The sequence below is a fragment of the Corvus cornix genome, chromosome 15 (assembly GCF_000738735.6).
Source record: "Corvus cornix cornix isolate S_Up_H32 chromosome 15, ASM73873v5, whole genome shotgun sequence".
Lineage (NCBI taxonomy): Eukaryota > Metazoa > Chordata > Aves > Passeriformes > Corvidae > Corvus > Corvus cornix.
The window spans coordinates 14,129,221-14,148,469 of record NC_046345.1 but is presented as its reverse complement, the minus strand read 5'-3'; the positions used below and the strand labels follow the sequence as shown (position 1 = coordinate 14,148,469).

The 19,249-nt window shown below is 54.4% G+C and overlaps 1 long non-coding RNA gene across 4 annotated transcripts in view; it reads right to left on the bottom strand.

The window, feature by feature from the left end:
• Positions 1–1,413: 1,413 nt before the first annotated feature.
• Positions 1,414–19,249, bottom strand: part of LOC109145864 — a 38,581-nt gene continuing 20,745 nt past the window's right edge. For 3 of the 4 annotated variants that reach the window (XR_005603196.1, XR_005603195.1, XR_005603193.1), the window contains 2 exons: positions 8,782–8,963; positions 3,320–7,325 (listed from right to left, as the gene is read on the bottom strand). This is a non-coding gene — a long non-coding RNA (uncharacterized LOC109145864). The other variant, XR_005603194.1, reaches the window with a different exon arrangement.

The window sequence follows — 19,249 nt, the reverse complement described above, 5'->3', positions numbered from 1 at the left end:
CAACCCCCGACCGCAGGCAGAAGCTCCCAGGGCCCCGAGGATGTACCCCGGAGCGGGGGAGAGCAAGGCTGTTTTCTTCTCACTGCCCTCCCCGCTGGCAATTAGCAGCCTCCAATCACACGAACAGCACCGCTGCCTGTTGAAGTAATTACTGCCTAACGAGGCGGAGCCAGCTTGGTCGGATCCCAGCCTCCAGCTCGGGTCTGGCTGGAGGAGGGAGTTTGGGGATGCTCAGCACAAGTTTGGGCTGCAGAGCGGGAAGGCATCGGGCTTTTGCCTCCAGCTTGGGAAAGGTGGAAGGGGTCAGACTCAGGATGCACGTCTTCCTCCAAGCCAGCGCTGAGATGATTCCATTCCTGGCTCACTCCATTTCCCGGGGACAGCCCAGCTCCTGCTCCCCTTCCTCCAGCAGCTCCCTGTGCCTGGCAGCACCTCTCTGTTCTGAACCCATGAGCCAAGTCAGGAGCAGGAGGAGGTTTGAATCCCCCAAACTGCTCGAGCTCACTCCTCACCCTTCCTTGGCCACCCCTTGTACAAAAGTCCGTTTCCCTGGGGAAGCTGAGATCTGGATAAAGTGGGAGAGGGACAAGGGACAATCCCCACCCTTTTACTTTGTATTCTAATCTTAAAACTCCTTTCACGACATGATCCCCTGGGAAGATGCTGCCCAAGACCAAAGGCATTGGGGAAAGTTGTTTGGGGAATGCTGATGGGGAAAGTGGTTTGACCCCATGCAATCACCTCTTGCTGAGTTTTTTCCCCTGGATTTTTCCCCCTCTGGATTATCGTGCTGGGGCAGTGGGAGCTGTGGACAGAGGAGCCTCCTCAGCCTCTGCCATGCAGGGCTGCCCACACCACAGGGGGATGGAGCAGGCAGGAGCAGGCAGGAGCAAAGTGCTGCGTTTTGGCTTTTATAGACTATTACTGATAATGGAGAAGAACAAAAATGCTTTAAAATAAAGCACTCGAGGGCGTCAGCCTAAGCGTTAAATAGGCTTCTGCTAAAATGCTGCTTCCACTGAAAAAGCTTCCTGATTTGGATTCGAGGCATTACCCTGCTTGGGAGAAAGCTGGAGCTTTGATAAAGCCAGGGGGACAGGCAGCACCATCCCGGGAATGGGGCTCTTGTGCTTCTCCTGCGGTGTGAGATTGCTCCCACCTGGCAGTCAGGATGCTCCTTGCTCAGCTCACTCCCGCCCATGCAGAAATGCCTCAGGAGAGCACAGTCCCCCTAAATTTCAGGCTTTCCATCCCTGTGAGGAGCAGCGCTGCCCCTGCAAAACACACAGAGGACTTTGCAGTGTTAATGGGCAGCACAACGGCAAATGTGTAAACTTTTACTGCTCTGGAGAGTAAACAGAGAGTTTGGGGAGCAGACACTTCCCATTAAGACACACTAATGAAACGTGGAAATGTTTTAGTGTGCTGTAATTTTATATATTTTTGAGCGCAGCTGCAGTGCTGTTCCATTTGTGGCTAATTTAAGCACAATTAAACCAGGCTAAATTACAGCCAAGTATACACCACAGGAACTGATGTGACTAAGGATGTGTCCAGGGGCCCTAAATCTTGCTGACCTTGCTGTCACCGTTCAGGGTGGTTTGCAAGCTGGGTCAAGAACTGACAGCTCCTGGAGCTCGCCCCAAGGTCACAGCAGAGCCCTGAGGACAATGGGATCTTCCAGCCAGGGTGGGGCAAGTACCCAACGCCTCCCACGGGCTCCAGAGCTGTTGGCGGTATCTGGGTGTGTCTGGCTCTTGGAAAGGTCCTCTTCCCTGCTGGCTGTTGTTGTGAGCTTGGATGAGCCCAAGGCTGTGGCAAACCCTTCCTGCTTGGCCAGAGACCCCCACTCCCCCTTGCAGCAGCCCTGATGTCCTTTCTGGGTCACCTCCTCAGCCCCAAATTACCTGGCTAATGCTGAGGCTGCATCCACACATCACCCCACGTGCCTCCTGGGGAGGCTGATTCATCTCAGAAAAAAAAGCCCTAATTTTTCTGGAGAATGAAGGAACTGGTGGGATTTTGTTCTTCCTTTTGGGTAAAGGAGGAAGAGAATACCTGGAGGCTGGGTTGTGCCCGCTGGTATCACCTCCTCAGCATCCTGAGCTGGGTTGGTGGCTGCACTGCTGGGTCCTGGCTCCCTTCAGCAGGGAGGGAGTCCTACAGCCTTGGGTCCTGCATGGTTTAGGGTGCAGAGCCTGTTCTCAGCAGTTTGGGGGTGGTTTGTACTGCTCTGGTTAGCTGAGGATTAGCTGGCCTTGCACCAGTAAGGGTTGCTCCGAGGGTTTCAAAAGCGCCAGCAGTCAGCTCAGTGCTCCTGCAGCCCCCGGCACAGGGAACTGCCGGCTTTCCCAAGGGCTTTTCTTGTTGATTAAGGCAATTGCAGTAAATCCCCTGTGACAACTGGTTTCCAGCTGAACCAGGTTAGACCCAATTCAGCTCAGGGAGAGCAGGGCTGACATCCTCCCACAGCCTTTAGGGATGCTCCTTGTGCCTAGAGGCACCGTGCCCCTACAGATCTGTCCCCCACCTTTCCTCCAGGCCGATGGGCACCAGGCTTGGCACAGGAACAGCAGGATAGGGTCCAGCACGGCCAGGATTGTCCTACTCAGCCTTGCTGCAGGACTCACATTCCACTTTCACCTTCATCCGTGCTTCTCCCCAAAATCTGGGGCGGAGGCAGCACCACCCACTGCCCCTCCGGCAGTCAGGGGTGATGGGGAAGGTGACTCCGTGCCCCACCTGCCTTAACACCCAGCCGGCTCCTCCTCTGGGTCCCTTCGGCTGACAGCAGAACCCACACACAGCCCCCTCTGCTCCTGCTGCCTCTTTACAAGCCCCGTTAACCAGGCCACGCCTCATCAACTCCAATTAGCGGACAGGTCGTTTCCCTGAGCCATCAGCCAGCTCCATCGCCCGCGGCCCGGTGAGTGCTGCCTCGGCATCCCCTGGTGCTGCTGGTCCAGCGCCCGGCAGGCACGGATCCCACGAATCCCAACGCTGGAGGAGGCTGCAGCCGGGGCCAAACCTCCCCAGTGCGGCCGCCAGCTCCGCTCTAATTAATCCAATTACAACACTGCGTTGGCGGCGCAACCGGTGGATTAATTGCGGTTCGTTCCAGGTAGATGGAGGCGGAAACATTCAAACAGGCTTCTTGTTTCCTGTTAACTGTGCAAAGCCCAGGCTCAAAGCTGCTGGGATGGAAGGAATCCTGCCACCAGCGTCATCGTCGTTGGGACAGCAAGGAGCTGGGTGCCTGCAGAGCCCTCGCATCGCTCCCAGAAACAAATCCTTGCCTGAGACTAAAAAAAAAACAAAGATTAGGGGGACAACGCTGGGAGCAGGAGTACAAAGTAAAAGGCTGCTTGCTCTCAGACACGCACATATATATATATATATTCAATAGAATAAAAAGGAGATTATTGGAAACAACTAATTGTTCATACTGTCAAAGAGATGAAAGTGTCAGAAGTAAACAGATGCCCGTCACGATTCAGCGCTCATTAAGGCAGGAGAAGGATTCATTTCATATGCATGATTAACTCCTGGCCACTGATGATTTACACAGCAGATGATCAAAGGAGAATTAATTATTGCACAAATCGGGCTGCTGCCAGCCTGGCCCCGGTCCCCAACGCCACTGCCGACGGCACAGCCCGTGGCCCCCAAAACCAGAATCGCCCTGGCCACTGCTTCCCCAGGCCATGCCTGGACCCAGCCATGAGCTGTTTGCCCTCAGAGCTCTCAACTCATCGAGCCCCCATCACTGCCCAGCATCCCGAGGATCCTGGGACACCAGACACCGTCAGCATCACTGTGAACGTCGGAGGGTTTCCAGCTCACCAACACCCACCCCAATCATCCCCTCCCCGTTAGCGTTAGCAGTAATTAACCCAGGGAAGGTGTCTCTCCACTTGACACCTTTTTTTCCCTTGTGATTGAGTCGCTCTCTGTTACAAATCCAATCTGTAATTAAAGGACGGAACTCCACTCCCTTCACCTGATTTATTTTTTAATACCGTCTCCTTTTGATCTCGTTTCTCTCTTAATTAAATTATGAGCTCTGAATCAACACCACTACCGAAGGTGCTCTGCCTCACTCACTTCCCTCCTCCAAGAGGGAAATAGTATCTCCAAATCCTGAGGACAGGGAATCACCAAGAGTTACAGGAAACAGCAGCTCTGCTCGTGCTGGCATTTCATGAGGAGCACAGGGGCTGCATCCTGGTGGGCTCATGGAGAGGAAACATGAACCCCCCCGGACCAGGTGGGGAGCAGGAAGCGATGCTGTGGGATGATTTTGCAGCCACTTTTGTCCCTGGCAGGTGATGGAGGACATGGGGCAGCTAGGAGAAGCATCACTCTCCTGCCTGTGCCCAGTCTCAGGGATGGGAAACCCTGCTGGAAATAACACCTGGACTCTGCTGGGATGGTCCATCTTTGGGAACAATCGGTTGTGAATCCGCAAAGGCCCTGCAGCACTCACCAGCTCCGGGATCTCAGCCCATTCTCGAGCATCCCTGGCATGTGTGGTGCCTGTCCCCGCATCTCTCCTGCACCATGGCACCCCCGTGCCCTCCAGGCCTGCTTCTCCTGCACTTCCCCTCTCAGCTCTGAGGCCACCACGAAGGGACAGTCGGATGTCAGCCACCTGAGCCAGCAGAGCCCTCCCCCACCGCGGACACGCGGCACGGCCGGCGCGCATCCCTGCGGCTGCAGGAGGGGCAGGGAAGCCGTGTGTCCCCGGGACCAGGATGGGACAATAACTATCGCCCTATCGCCGTGCAGTCTGGGTGGTGACAGAGCTTTTAATGACGGATAATGGTGGTTTGCATTTAAATGCACCGCACTGTTGACTCATGACTGCAGTAACACCGGGACAGGAGGAATAAATGAGGGAGGGCTCCCAGGAGCCTCATCCCACTGGAAGCATCTCCTGCGGACACCCCAGAGTGAGGGCAGGGGAGGCGGCACAGACGCCTCTGCCTCATCCCCTCACTGAGTGCAAATGAGCCCGATGCCAATTTAATGAACTGCTGATGACTATCGCCTTTATTTTTAAATCTGAATTCCCGCAGGAGTCACCTTCAGCAGGGAAGCAGCCCTTCCCCAGCGACGGGAGCGTGGATTGATTGCCTGTATCTGATTAGCAATTACACTCGGCGCACTTCAGTGGTAAATACCAGCACCCTGGGCTAGGCACGAGGTGATGGCAGATTGTGGGGTCCCGGGGGAGAGGGCTGGGGGGCCGGGAGCCTGCAGGGCTGGGACCCTGGGTTCGGTGCCTGCACAGTGCAGAGCCGGGGGCGACAGGCACCTCCCGGCTGGAGGGGACAGTCCCTCACATGATTTGCTACCCAAAGATTGTGAAGGCTCCGTGTGGTGGGCTGAGCTCACCACCCTTCCCTCCCCCAGGATAACTCTCTCCTGCTGCCGCCGAGCTGGTACTTATAGGCGTTTATGAATTGTGCCTTTAATAAGGCGCTGGAATGTTTGCCCCATAAATTCTAAAGATCAGATTTATGGATGAGCTTTTACTGACATTACAGACTACTAATAAATCGGTTAAACCTACAGAGAAGATTGTACTGCCCCATTTTACGATGGCACAGTAAGCATATAAAAAGGCCCATAAGGCAGCAAAGCAGCTGGGGGTGGTGATGCCTGGCCACCGTGGCAGAGGGGCCATGTGCTGTGTCCCCCAGGCCACCTGCCCTGCTCTGGAAGCCACCAGCCATCCTTCTCGGTGGGGCTGTGGGACGCCCGGGGCTGAATGAGCAGCCCGCCAGCTCTTGCAGCAAAGCCAGGGATCCCAGCACATCCCCACTTCCCTGGAGGCAGAGGTGCCTCAGGGGAAGCAGAGTCAGTGCCGAGGCACTCGAGAGGGTGGAAGGGACACAGAGGACACTGCTCCGACCGTGCTGCCTCCTCTGCTCAGGAGAGGAGCTATTTGCAGAGCCGTCTGCTCTGAGTGCGCAGCTATTTCTGGGAGAGGCTTCATTGAGAAATGCCATCTGGAGAAAGGCGGCAGCGGAGCCGCAGCTCCAGGATCTGGTGGGTTCCCAGGGAAAACGTGGAGTCTCTCCTCATTCCTAGCCACATCAACTGGCTGGATATTGGGATGCTTTGCCCCTAATTCAGAGCCAGCGAAACCTGGTGGTTTTATCCTCACTCCCACCCTTGGCAGGGCTGGTTCCAGCCTGGGGAGATGCTCAACCTTCCCACGTGACGCCTAAGATTTAGGCAGACAAGTCCTGGAGACACCCTAAGACCAGATCCTGGTGCCATCATGAGTGATAGGAAATGTGGGATGGAGGGCTTGAGCCCAGCACCAGCTCCTGGAATGCGGGTACCATGTAAGACCCTCTTCCTGAAGAAAAAGGGGCTGAGTAGAGCAGTGGCAGGAGGAAGATCCCACTGCTGGGATGCCTGGCCAAAGCATGGGGCTGAGAGCCAGTGGGCTGGGAGCTGGTGGGCTGGCAGTGACCCCACATCCAGCCTGTACCTCCCAGTGCCACCAAGCATGAGGAGCCCCCCATGAGAGTCGGGACATCGCCCCAGGAGCACAGGGGGAGATGAACAAACAAAAATGCAGTATTTTCTTCCACCACCAAGTTTCCATCAGTGCTGGCTGGCTGGGTTTGATTAAACCTCTCATTTATTACATTCTGCAATATAGTTTTGCTACCAGATTAAACGCACATAAAACCCACACAAAGAGTCCCAGCACATCCAGTCCCCAGAGCCAGCACAAGCCACAGCAGGATGGGCGGGGGGAGGACAGTGGTACTTTGGGATATGTCAGCATCCCCTCCCAGAGTCCCCCAGGCTGCCAGCCTCTCCACCAGCTTTTCTCCAGCCAAGAATGCAGCCTTGTGTGGGTGGATTCCCTGGGGATTGCAGGCATGGGGGATCCATGCAGCTGAGAAAGGGCCAGTGGAGCACTGCAGATGCTCCTCCAGCGCTGGGCTCACCAGTACACATCACCTGGTGAAGGGACACCCATGGGACATGGCCACCCAGCCCTGATCTGCCCTTGTCACTGAGCTGGACCATCCCCTGGGACAGCAGGTCTCCATGATGATGCAATCCCATCCCTGATCCAACCCTGGCAGCTGCTGAGGAAGAAGTCCTGCTGTTCAGAACCATCTCCACGAGGCCTATTCCAGCATGCAGGTGCAAGGTGGCTGCCCCAGCAGGCTCTCAGCTCTCTGCCTGCTGCCCTTGGAGGAGCTGGCTGTTCAAACTGCACTCAAGCACTGCAGCTGCCGGGCTGTGCAGGGTCTCCGTGACACCATCCCTGCTCCCAAGCACTTGAAAAGCCTCTGTGTAAAAGAAATTAATAACAAAGTGAATTGCACTTGAATGCAGCTTCTGTAGAGATAAAGCAGTGGCAGGGGAGCGGTGGAGTGTGAAGGAGGAGTTTAACCTCCCCTCCCTATGCCCCCAGGCAGTGATGGATGATGACATTATCACAAAACCAGGTCAGATTAAGACCAAAACAAGCTGAGATCCACCAGGCTTTCTGCTGGGGTCCTCACCGGCAGGGATGGATGTCAGAAGGCTGACAGCAAATGCCAAATGATCGCTTCCTACACAGGCTGAGCTTCCTTCCCAGCCCAGTGGTTGCAAGCTGGGAGGGCTGGAGATGCCTCCTGACACCGGTGGGGTTCTGGCTGGGTCTCACCCAGCAGCCAGCGATCAATGCTCCCCCCGAACCAGCTGCCTCCAGCTCTAAGCTGGGCTGGGGGTGTTTGTTTGCTTTGTGATGGACAGAGTTTAGGAAAACTCCATCATAAAAGCTGTATGGCCTCGTCTGGAGGCTGTGGGGTTTTCACCCCCAGCCTTTGCCAAATCAGTGTAGCAGCAGATCAACCGACCACGGAGCTGCCCTTGATCCTGACAATCATGGAGAAAGGAAAAATATATTTTAAAAAGATGCAGGTTTGCAAGGGCACAACTCTGTGTGCCATGGGCAGGAATGAGAGGCTGGCACATAGAAGGAGCATCTCCCACAAGCTACGAGTCCCGAGGGGGACACAGTGTTTTCCCAGTTTTCAGCTGGAGTTTTTAGGGAGCAGTATCTGCAAAATATCCCTGGCTGGGGAAGCAGCAGCCACCGGGACCTCGGCACCACAGCTCCATCATCATCAGTGATTAATGAGACGTCTGAGCTGTCCTTCAGCACCAGGAGATATTAGGGAAAAAGCCTGCGGGAGAAGGAAAGGGCTGGGCTGGTAACTCCAAACCTCACAGACCCACCCAGAGGCTCCTGTTGGTGTCTGACTTGGCACACAGAGTGTCCCATCCCCAGGCAGTGTCACCCTGGCTGGCATCCCTCCCCAAGCACCATTGTGCTCCTGATTCCCAAAGGGATTTGTCTTGCAGGGCCCCTGCAGGTGCTGGCAGGAGAGGGAGTCAGGAGCCATTCCGACCTGTCAGGGTAGAGCAACAATGTCATTCAGAGCTAGGATCTCACCTCCAAATCCCTCCTTCTTTGACAAGAGCAAAAACCATCCCCTCAAATGTTCAAACAGCAGTTCAAAGCCTTTACATCACTCTCAAGATTAATTAGCAGCTAAATAATAATCCAGGATAAGTCTTATCAAGGCATAAGAACCACAACGTGGTCAGTTAGTGATGAGTGGGATCCAAGGCAGGAGAAAGTTTCATGTTCCTGGTTAAATCCAACATCTCCCAGGAAAATGCAGCCTCTTCCCATAATAAACAGCTGTGTCAAGAGTCAATCCTCACCAGAGGAACATTTTAAAGCAAACTCACCTGGGGCAGAGGGTCTGTTTGCTTCACGTGTGTTAACCTCAGGCAGGGCAGCAGCAGAGCTCTGGTCATTGTGGGGCAACCCAAATTCCCACCAGTGGGTTGGAGGACAGATAATGGTGGGTCAGAGCTGCAGGGTCAGGCAGGTCCTGGGGCAGGAAGCTCAGTGGAGGCATGGGCATGGCCTGAGGATGGACATTAAACAGTCAGACCTGGGACATCCTCACATGCAAGCAGTAGCAAGAGGAGAAAGGACTGCTATTCCCTCATCCTGATCTGGGCACTGAGCCCAGGGACCTCTGCCACGGCCCAGAATGATGCCGTTCCTGCTCTCGATTCCCACATGATGCTCACATCCCACTCCAGAGGCCTGCAGGGTACAGCCCAAACCACAAGTGGAAGCCCATACCCCCACCAGCCTCGGAGTGCCATTCCTTTTCTACCAAGCTCCCTTTTCCCAGGCACCTCTGAATTCTAGGAAGAATAAATAAATAAATAAATACATACATACACACATAAATAAATAAATTTAAAAAACCTCCCTCTGCAGCAAGCTGGCTGCACCAGAACATTTATTTCATACAATGCATCATTTATTTTCAATTATCGTGGCGCTTTCCCCCTGCCCCCTCCTCCCTGCACATCTCGCTGGTGGAAAGTTTGCAGAGTTGCAATAGAGCCTTGGCAGGAGCAGCGGCTCCAGAGGAGGGACAGACAGGATGGGGACAGCACTGGCACCTCTCGCAGGGCCAGGAGGAGGCAGGCAGCCCGGCGGGAGCAGGGGAGGAGGGATACCTCGGGGCTGGGGTCAGACAAGGAGAGCTATCCCGGCTGTCAGCTCACCTCCGGATTAACGCCGGAGGAGGTGACAGCAGCGAGCAGAGCAGAGGCGGTGACAGGGACACGGCGGGGGAGGGCACAAAGAGGGATGAGAGCAGCGCTAGGGGCGTCTCCTTCCTCCGGTGTCAACCCTCCCAGCCCCAGCCTTCTCTCCCTTCCCCTCTACTCCAGGGACCCGCTCTCAATGCCTGGGTGAACCAGAGCTTGGGGTTGAAGCCAAGTCACCCTTTGGCTCACAGGAGACATCCAGCCCTGACCTCTGGGACGCAGCTGGAGATGCAGCTTCCAGAGCATCCCAGATGGCTGAAAACCCCCAGACCTCCAGGGGCCAGGCTGCCCCTGAGGCCGGGGTGCTTGTGTGACACCCTGTGCCATATCCTCATCCCACAGGAGATGCTGAGCTGTGACCCAGGCAGGAAATTCAGTGTCTTCACCCCACACTTGCACACCAAGCAGCTTTTTTATTCCCAGGTCTACCTCAGCCAAAGCCATTTGAAGATCTCTGACACATCACGAAGGATTTTCTAGTGGGGGCTCAGCAGACTCTTAAGATTTATATCAAAAAGGCCCAATTTATTGAATTAATGCTGCAGAGCAAAGCCATGGCTGCTTAACAACTGGAGTATCAGTATTTTACAGCAACATAACTAATAAGGCCATTAATACAAAGTGGGCTCACTCATGACATTTATATCGCTGTAAATCTCACCCTTAGCACCGGAATTATTTATGCCATCCCAGGCACTCAAGAAGCACTGTCATCCTTTATCAGGCTGAAAGATTTGAGCCAAGAGACAACGCATATAAACACAATAATAAAAAAAAAAAAAAAAAAAAAAAGGAGCTCAAGCAGAGCTGGGACAGGTCCTTGATGCGGAGGTGGGGCTGTCCCTTGCTTCCCAGTAGGGATGGGACCGAGGGAGACCTGTAACCCAGCCAGGTCTCTTGAGACTGAACCTGGCTGCAGCTCCCCACATGCACCAGATGTGCCCTGAGCAATGAAAACTCAGATGATTTTCACAGAATCACAGAATGGGTTGGAAAGAATCTTAAGGATCGCCTAATTCCAATCCACCATGGGACTGCTTTTGCTTAAGGCCCTGGGTACATTGGGTGGAGAACACCGACACCAATCCCACTGTTACAAATTTGAAGCAAGGATTGTGGATGCAGCCAGGAAGACTGAAAACTGCAGAGTGAGGAAGATCTAACCACCCCACCCCCCCAAGAAAAAAAACCCCAACCATCCCCAGCGCTAACCAAGCACCTGGGAAACTGCAAATAGGAAGGAGATGAGGGCAGGGGGCTGGGAGAGCTGAGGAGCCCGACAGACCTCACTGAGTACTAATTATTCCCGGCATTATCTGCGCAGACAGATAAGGTTTTCATTAATAAACTTGACGGGGATGTGGCAGGGGCAGAGGGAGCAGCAGCCGCCGCTGAGAGCGAGGCAAGAGCTGTGGATGAACCACCAGCACCAGCGAAATGCAATCAGGACAGGGAGCAATTAGGGGCCCGGCCGGCAGCGGCGGCAGCGGAGGGGCGTGGGGACAGCAATTAGCGGCCAAGCCTGTTCCCGCTCGGCATTGCTGTGCAGGCTGTCTCCTAATTCACAGCACGCCGGAAATGAAATCGTTAGCGATCTTCCAGAGGCAGGGCCTTGATAAGCCCGCTATCTGGAGAGATAAACCCCGGGCGGCACGGGGAGGAGGGTGAGGGAGAAGCATTCCCCCCTCCCCCCCCCCCCACTGCCTCACTGCACCAGCACTTCTCTGTCCTTCCCATACCCAAAGCTCTCTCCCTGTGGCACAATTCCAGGGAAATGCCTGGGAAATAGACCACTCTTACCCTGGAAAGGTGAGATAAATCTCACAGGGACTGGGTGTCTAAGAGGATCAGCGCTATGCAAGCAAGCAAGAGGCCAGGATGGGAGGTCAGCTCAGGCCCAGCCCAGGAATACATGTTTTAAGTTCATCATGCAAGACTGAAAAAGGGAAAAAAAATCCCATCCCTAACTTTCTAGGATCTCCTTTCTCATACCTTATCTCCCAGCTTCTCCATAAGCCAAATCCAACCTTTCTCCAGCTCTTCCAGACAGCAGCAACAATTTGCTCTGCTTGGCTGTAATTAGCTGCAAAACCACCTCAAAAACTGCCTGTTTGAAGAACATTTAAGGAACTAAAAAAAAAAAAAAGAAAAGGAATGGAGCTGCAAGAAAGCAAGCAAAATCCATCATAGCTAATTATTTACTCTTGATTGTCAAAAAAAAGATGGGTTGATGGAAGGAGTTGGTAAGCGGGACGATAGCGGGAGTGTTGTCGAAGGCAAGCACTGCAGTGGGATCCAAAAACAGGAGTTTTCATAATCTATGGGCTGTTAATTATCAAAACTGAGGTCTCTTGGAGCTGCCTGAGTGAAGATTAATTAGTTTTTGGAATAATAGCTAAATTGATACTGGGAAGGAGTTTGGGTTCCAAAATAATGGCTGAAAATTAGCCAGCCTGTTTCTCCATTTCTCTGTGTCATGTTCAGGAGGACATTTGTCTCTGTTGCTTTTTCAGAAAAGGGCCATTAATCAAATCAGCAGATGGTTCTTCCCAAGCCTGGGGTGTTGCAGAAACACAAAAGGGAGGAAGAATCACCAATGCTAGAGAAAAAAAATCCTCCAGCCCAGTGATTAGCAACTCCAGAGTCATTTCCCCTGAAAGAGCAGGATCTATTCAACTGGAGTAACTCTTCTGGAGACAAGGAACATCTCCCGTGACAAACAGGCACCTCCAGGAAAGGGATTTGTCTGTCTTGAAAACAAATTACCTGCACTAATCCCAAATACCAGGATTTATGTCTCCTGGCTGACCCAGGTTTGATGTCCAGGTTGTCAGTGCCTGCTCAGGCTTTCACCCATGAGTGGGCCACACACATCAGACTCATCTCTGCACGTCCTGGGGGTTTGTGTGCTGGCTTGCCCCGCTGCAGAGGTGCTCACCACTACCCTCTCCCAGCTGGCTGTATGTTCCACAGGAACATTTCCATGTAGAAACATCTCCTGTCAGCACCGGTGACAGCTCTGCTATCACATGCGGCTGGGACCATCTGAGGGGTTCAGGGGCTGTCACATGAACACGCACACAAAGAGTGCCATGGCACATGTCTTTTTTCCTGGGAAATCAGCCAGCGGGAGCCTCAGCTCCTTGGGGAAGCCCCCCAGTCGTCCCTGCCTTCCTGGGGTGGCATCAGCCACAAAGCACCCTCGCAGAAGGTGCCCTCACAGGTGGGACACTACTCCTGAAGGGACCCTGCTGTCCCAGCTCATGGGGAAGCAGGTCCATGTCACAGTCAAGCTAAGGTGCAGGCAGCTGAAGGCTGCCCCATCAATCACCAGCCCCTGCTCACGGCGCCCCTTGGCTCAGAGGAGCATCTGCTCTGTCACACACACAGAGCTGACACGTGTGAAACCCTTCACAGCAAGCACTGATGTGCCTTGCCTTGGATTTTATGGCACAATAAATAACAGGGGAGAAGCAGGCACCCATCCCGTCAGCACTGCACCCTGCCGTTCACGGTGCTCCAGCCCAGCCCTGCAGATATTCCTAACTGGATGTCATCACTCCACACGCGGCTGAGGGACAGGAGGTTGTGCTCCCAAGGCCTTGTTCCCTTCCCTATCCAGCAGCCTTTAGCGAACAGGCATCACCAACAAAACCCATCCTTCCAAGCTGCTGGTTATCTTTTCACAGCCAAACGAGGGGCACGTGGCTCAGTTCGGGGCAGCCTCCTCCAGCACCTGCCAGAGCCAAGGTGCAAAGCTCAGACCCTCTCCAGGAAGATGACAGCTCCACCCTTTGCCATAGGGAAGCCTCCTGGAGCCCATTGCCCTGCTCCCAGCTCAGAGCAGGGACCACCCACACTCAGAGCCACCCCCACCTCACATCTCCCAGCAGCAGGATCAGACCTCAGCAGTTTGTTTGCTATGGCAGAGGCAGAAGCAGCGCTCAGAGCAGAGATCCTTTGGATAAGAGGGAGCGGGTGGCAGGCCTGCAGCAGGAGAAACCACTCGGTTTATCAGCACGGGTCTCAGAGTACCACCGCGGTGCAGGCAGCCGGCAGCAAACAGCTCGTTAGTCACGGGGAGGCTCCTGCTGCTCTGCCAGCCCGGCTGAGCCGGCTCCCGGCTGGGAACACTGTCCCCCACCGGCAGCAGAGCAAAGGCGAGGCAGGGAGAGGGAGGGGGAGCACTCCTTGAGGCTGCTGGTCCAGCATCATCCTCAGCTCCTGGAGCGTGTGGGCTGGGTAACCTTGTGGTCTCACCCCACTGCAATGCCTTAACTGGATTTATCACTCTGCCATGCGCAAGAGAAGTCAAGTGGATGCTGGATCCTTGGCCATTACTTTGATTTTTCATCCTTCACCTGCTGTGAATAAAAATAAAAATGACAGTGAGAGTGGCAGCCCCCCAGCCCAACACCTGCCGTCACCCCCAGAGCAGGGTGAGGAGCACCCATTGCTCACTGTGCCCTTCATGGTCCAGAAAGCCACTGATTTATCCCCAGGTGCCAAAAAGAAGGCAGCTAGCCAGCAATCTTTAATCAAAACAGAGGGACCTCTGCCTCAAGGAAGGGCCAAGTTCTGTGCAGAACCCAGGAGTAGTTTTCTGATTCGGGTGTTGTCAGCCTTGCATGGATTCACCTTGTTGCCAGAAATGCACACACTCAGATGAGAAGATACTTGAGTTGCCAAGTTTTGGGGTGTCTCTACTAAGAGCAGAAGTGGGGGAGTGCCAGGGCCCCAGGGAAGAGCTGTGTTTCAGGAGCTGTAATGGAGCTGGCTTACAGAGGCTCGGGATGCACAGTCTCCACATCACCTCCTCCAGTCAGGCCCTGGGAGGGCAGGCACGGTGGGCTGGGGAGCAGATTCAGCTCCAAGGCAGGATGCTGGGGCTTGCCTCCTTACAGATATCTCCATGTCTGGTGTTTTCAGCTCTCCAGTCCAGCCCCAGGCTCTCTGCCGGCACACACCCGCTCCTCTGGGCTCTCCAGCCCAGCTAATACAGTGGGGTGAGCACATGGTCCCTTCTCCAGATTCCTTTCCAGTTATTTCCCAGCCCCAGGCAGGGGGATGGTTTTTCATCCCCTTTCTGCAAGGTGATTAAACGCTGCACTTGTAAAACACTTCATTCTGGGAAACAAATTATGCAAAACACACTCAGTGGGATCTCATACAAATGGATACAGCTGGCTGACAGGGGGGACTCTGCACCCAGGATTTACTTTCTGTGGGAAGCTGCCTGGCCAGCCTGCTCCATCCTGGGAAGGGGTGTTCAGCACAGAGCTCTGCTCCATCACAGCCCCCAGGGACCTCCTCTGGGGAGGGCTGGCTGGTGGCACACATGGCACAGGGACAGGCTGGTGTGGAGGAGGCTTGAGCACTGCACAGAGCAGCTCTGGAGCCCCAGCACATCTGCATCTCCTGGTGTTCCTTATTTTAACCCTCACATGGGTTTTTCAGAGCACTTCTGCTGCTGTTGGCAGGGCTGCAGCACTCATGCACCATGCTGGGATGAGAGCATCTGGATGGATCTTCACTCACTGTGTTTCCAAGCAGCTCCAGGGATGCTCTAACTGCCCACAGCCTCCACCAGTGCTCTCCCAGCACCAGACCTCACTGACCAGGCACAACTTTCCACATCTTGGGCCACTAATGATGGGCAAGGAGGCTGCTCAGCTGCAGACAGGCACTGGCCATGGCAGGCATCAGAGGACAGAGCTCACTCTTCTGGAGTGGCTCCGGGATGCTCCAGGGGAAGGGACTGCAGGCAGTAACATGCTGGATTAGCACCAAAATCAATCCAATCCAGAGCCTACCTTGGGTGCGTCATTGTTACAAAGAAAAAGACAAAAAAAAAGGAAGAAAAGAGAAATTAAGATTCCCTGCCCCCGAATTGCTGACTCATGAGTGACTCAGGGGCTAAGTTTAGCTGTCGAGCTCTTGGCACTGCTGGGGTGAGCACTGCTGACTTCTCCTTAACCTTCTTATCAGACCTTTCAAGCAAACCCTTCAGCAGCTCAGGAGAGATTCTGCTCATGCTCCAAGGGGATTATGAAGCACCTCTGAAAGCTGGGATGAAGCATGTGGATGTCCTGAGGTGCACACACAGCTCTCTGGTGGGGATGCAAGACCTGGGAGTGGAGACACAGCACCGAGGGCATCACACTTGGGGAGTCGCCATAGCAACAGGGAATTCTAACAGCAATTAGGTGTGGGCTCCGCTGCATCGAACCGAGGGATCTGGGGACAAGGGGCTCCTCTGGTTCACAGGAGGTAGCACTGCCTGACCCCAGTGGACAGACCCCAAATGGCTTTGCAAGTCCTGCAGGTGTTGTTCCAGCCTGGCCTGGGCAGTGGGGATGCCCCCTGGGGAAGCGCAGAGCTTCGACCCAGACCAATTTCCACAGCAGGGTGTCATGTTCAAGACTTTCTGATCAAAGAAAACTCTCAATTTCTGAGCAGTGATCGTATCAGCACCACAGCTTGACCCGGCTGGGAGCTGAGTTGGCTCCCAGCCTCAATCAGACCTGCTCCTATCAGGTCAATCTTTACACAACCTCACACTAAACCTTCATCAAGTGCTTCCCAGGAGCCCAGCCTGGAGAGCAGCCCAGGGCTCATGGCTCATCCAGAAAGCTGCTCCTCACTCCTCTCCAGCCCCAGGCAGGATCTGGGGGACCTGCCTGCCCCGAGCCCCCCACGCTCCCAACTGCTGCTGCTTTGGGCCATGGCAGGAATCGGAACAGATTCCCACAGGGTCACTGTCAAATGAGCTGAAGGCATCATCCCTTCTCCACAGAGAACACCACACACTCAGCTTTTCCAAGTCCAATAGCATTGCTGAGAGCTTTTTTCTTTCCCCCTTTTCTTTTTCATATGCTAAAAATCAATTCCTCCTCCTCACTGCTAGTAATTCCACTGAAGTTTCTCATCCCATTGTTTCCTTCCCTTCACAATTTCTACATTTTCCAGGCTCTGTACTGGATGAAATGCTATCCATTCCCTCTTTCTACATAATTTTTCACATTTTTGGCTCGTGGTGGCCCCTCTGGCCAGGAGACATGCTCTGGCACTCACTTCCCTGGCTAGGGACATTCCCTTTTCATCAGACAGCTTCCAGGAAGCCCTGGGAGCCACAGAAACTTGAGCAGTGCTGTGTTCATGCCTTTCTTCAGCATCCAACCTCCCCTTTTATTTACAGGTAGAGAAGGGGTTGTGGCAGCGATTCGGCTGCTTCCTCCCAGTCTGGAGGCAGAGGGGGGCAATGCACATCTGCAGAGGGGAGATAAGGGAATGGGGCACCTCCAGTGCCTGGGATCTTATTAAAGGAGAGCTAGCTAGTGAGATCCTATTGCTGCCCAGAAATATCTATGACTTCATCCTCGATGAACGCGGACAAATCAAGTGAGCAGGGTGGGCACTGCTGTGGGGCAGGGTGCGCAGGGAGTGAGGGGAGGCTGCCCCTTCTCCAAAGGACCCCAAGTCACGCTGTCCCCTGGCCAGCGTCACTGGTGACTGATAAGCCTGTAGCAGCTCGGACCTGGCAACTGTTCAAGCACACGGCAGCACCAGACCTGCTGCCCACAGCGTAGAGCTGGGGTTTAAACCCGCCAGCCCCCCACTCATTCAGGGACACAGGGGACAGGGACAGCTCCTGGACGGCCACGGCACCACCTCCCAGCCCTGCAGCCTGGCTCAGTCAGTCCCATCTCCCACTGCCAGCCCCATGGCTGCAGCTGGTGAACCGTGCCCCAGTATTTTCCCACCCCGTGCTGCTTCCCCAGGAAGAGCATAGTTGATTTGCCAAAGTTTGTTCCCACCTCTCTGTTCCATGGCAGAGGGAATCGGGCACCACAGCAGCTGATAAGCAGCTGCACAGAGCCAGGTTTTGCTCCAGCAAAGCCTAGAATGAGTTGCAGCCAGGTGAAGCTCAGATTTCCAGATCCTTCACTTCTGCCCGGACATCTGGGAGCCCAATTTGTCTCTGATACCGTCATGTGCTGCTTGTTCCTCTTAGGAACAAGCACAAGGCAGACAGCAGTGCAGGGAGGAATCCCTGCCAACAAACACCACTCGTGCTGGACACAGCCAAGAGGAGCCACAGGGACAGGACCCAGTGCCAGAGGCTCCTTTCTGCCTGGGCAAAGCTCACTTTGTCCCTGCAGCAGTTTGGCAAAGGGGTTTTGGAGGGCAGCAGGAGCCTCACTGATGCTTGTGGGGCACAGACAGGAGCAAACAACAGCCAAGCAGTGACAGCAGTCTTCTTGGCAGACTAAACACTACAAAAGCCATGTGAATAACTGCAATAAATTCTCCCCACCCTTCGAAAGGGAAGGCAGGTGTGCAGGAGCCTGCTCCGAGCCCTCCTGGGAAGGCAGAAAGGATGCAGCTCCTCACCATGACCACTCCAAAAAGCCTGTGCACAGCTGCCAGCTCGTGGTAATCGCCTGAGTCACAGGGGCCTTGGTGCTACCTCCCACCTCATCCTCCCCTGCACAGCATGTGCCCTTCCCACTGCTCCAGGGAAGGGGGGCAAACACGGAGCCCCCACAGCCGGGCATGTGGGCAGAGCGTGACAGGGTGGGCTCTGCTCCCAGGGGAAGCTTCCCAGCACTACTTGGGAACGAGCTGTGCTGGCCAGGAGAACGCTGGGAGAGGGTGGCTGAGCTGGAGACACTTGAGGGAGCAGAACAGGCCATGCACGGCAGCAGGGAATGGACATGAGCATCAGTGGAAGGAGGTCAGAGGAAGGAGCACTTCAGGAACAGGAGACAGAAACAGCTACCAGGAGCTCACAGAAACACAGAATGGATTGGGTGGGAAGGGACCTGAAAGATCATCTACCTCCAACCCCCCTGCCATAAGCAGGGACACCACAAGTTGACCAAGAGGAGCAATATTTGGGGAAATGAGCAGGCCCCAGTATGCCAAAGCAAAGGATGGGAAAAAGCTTCTGTCAGCTCCCCTCATCCTCAGTAAACACCACCCTGGGAGCTCCTTGCCTAGGATCACAGCCTGCCCAGCTCAGTGGGGCAGGAATATATCCCACATGGCAGAAAACACGTTTCTGGGAAAGCACAACACATCCAACCAACCAACCAGCAAAGTGTGTTAGCAGCATGTGGCTCTGAGGGTGCCAGCCCAAACACCACCAGGACATCTCCTAGACAACAAGGCCAACCTACCTTGAGAAGCAGCCCTACAGCTGGAGAGAATTCCTTGTGCTCCTCAGCATTACAGAGCAGCCCTGATCCTTTTGGACTCCCCAATTCCTCACTCAGGCATCTCTGCATTCCACTGTGGTGGAGGCAAGAAAGCCCCTTTGGGTGATAGAGACTTGGCCTATTGCCATCAGCTCCCCTCTGCAGGCCCACAGCTGCCCCCATGCTCCAGCACATGCCACCAGAGGGGATCAGGGACATTTAGGGATCCAGGGATGATGGCAGGAGAACAAGGTTCTGGCTTGGTGCTAAGTTTTGCACTGTGCTGCAGTAACCCAGACTAAATTACCATTTACACTGCTCTTTTGCAGCTAATAGAATAAAAACCACAACTGGCAAACGGCAGGAGAGAACTTCTCCCTGTG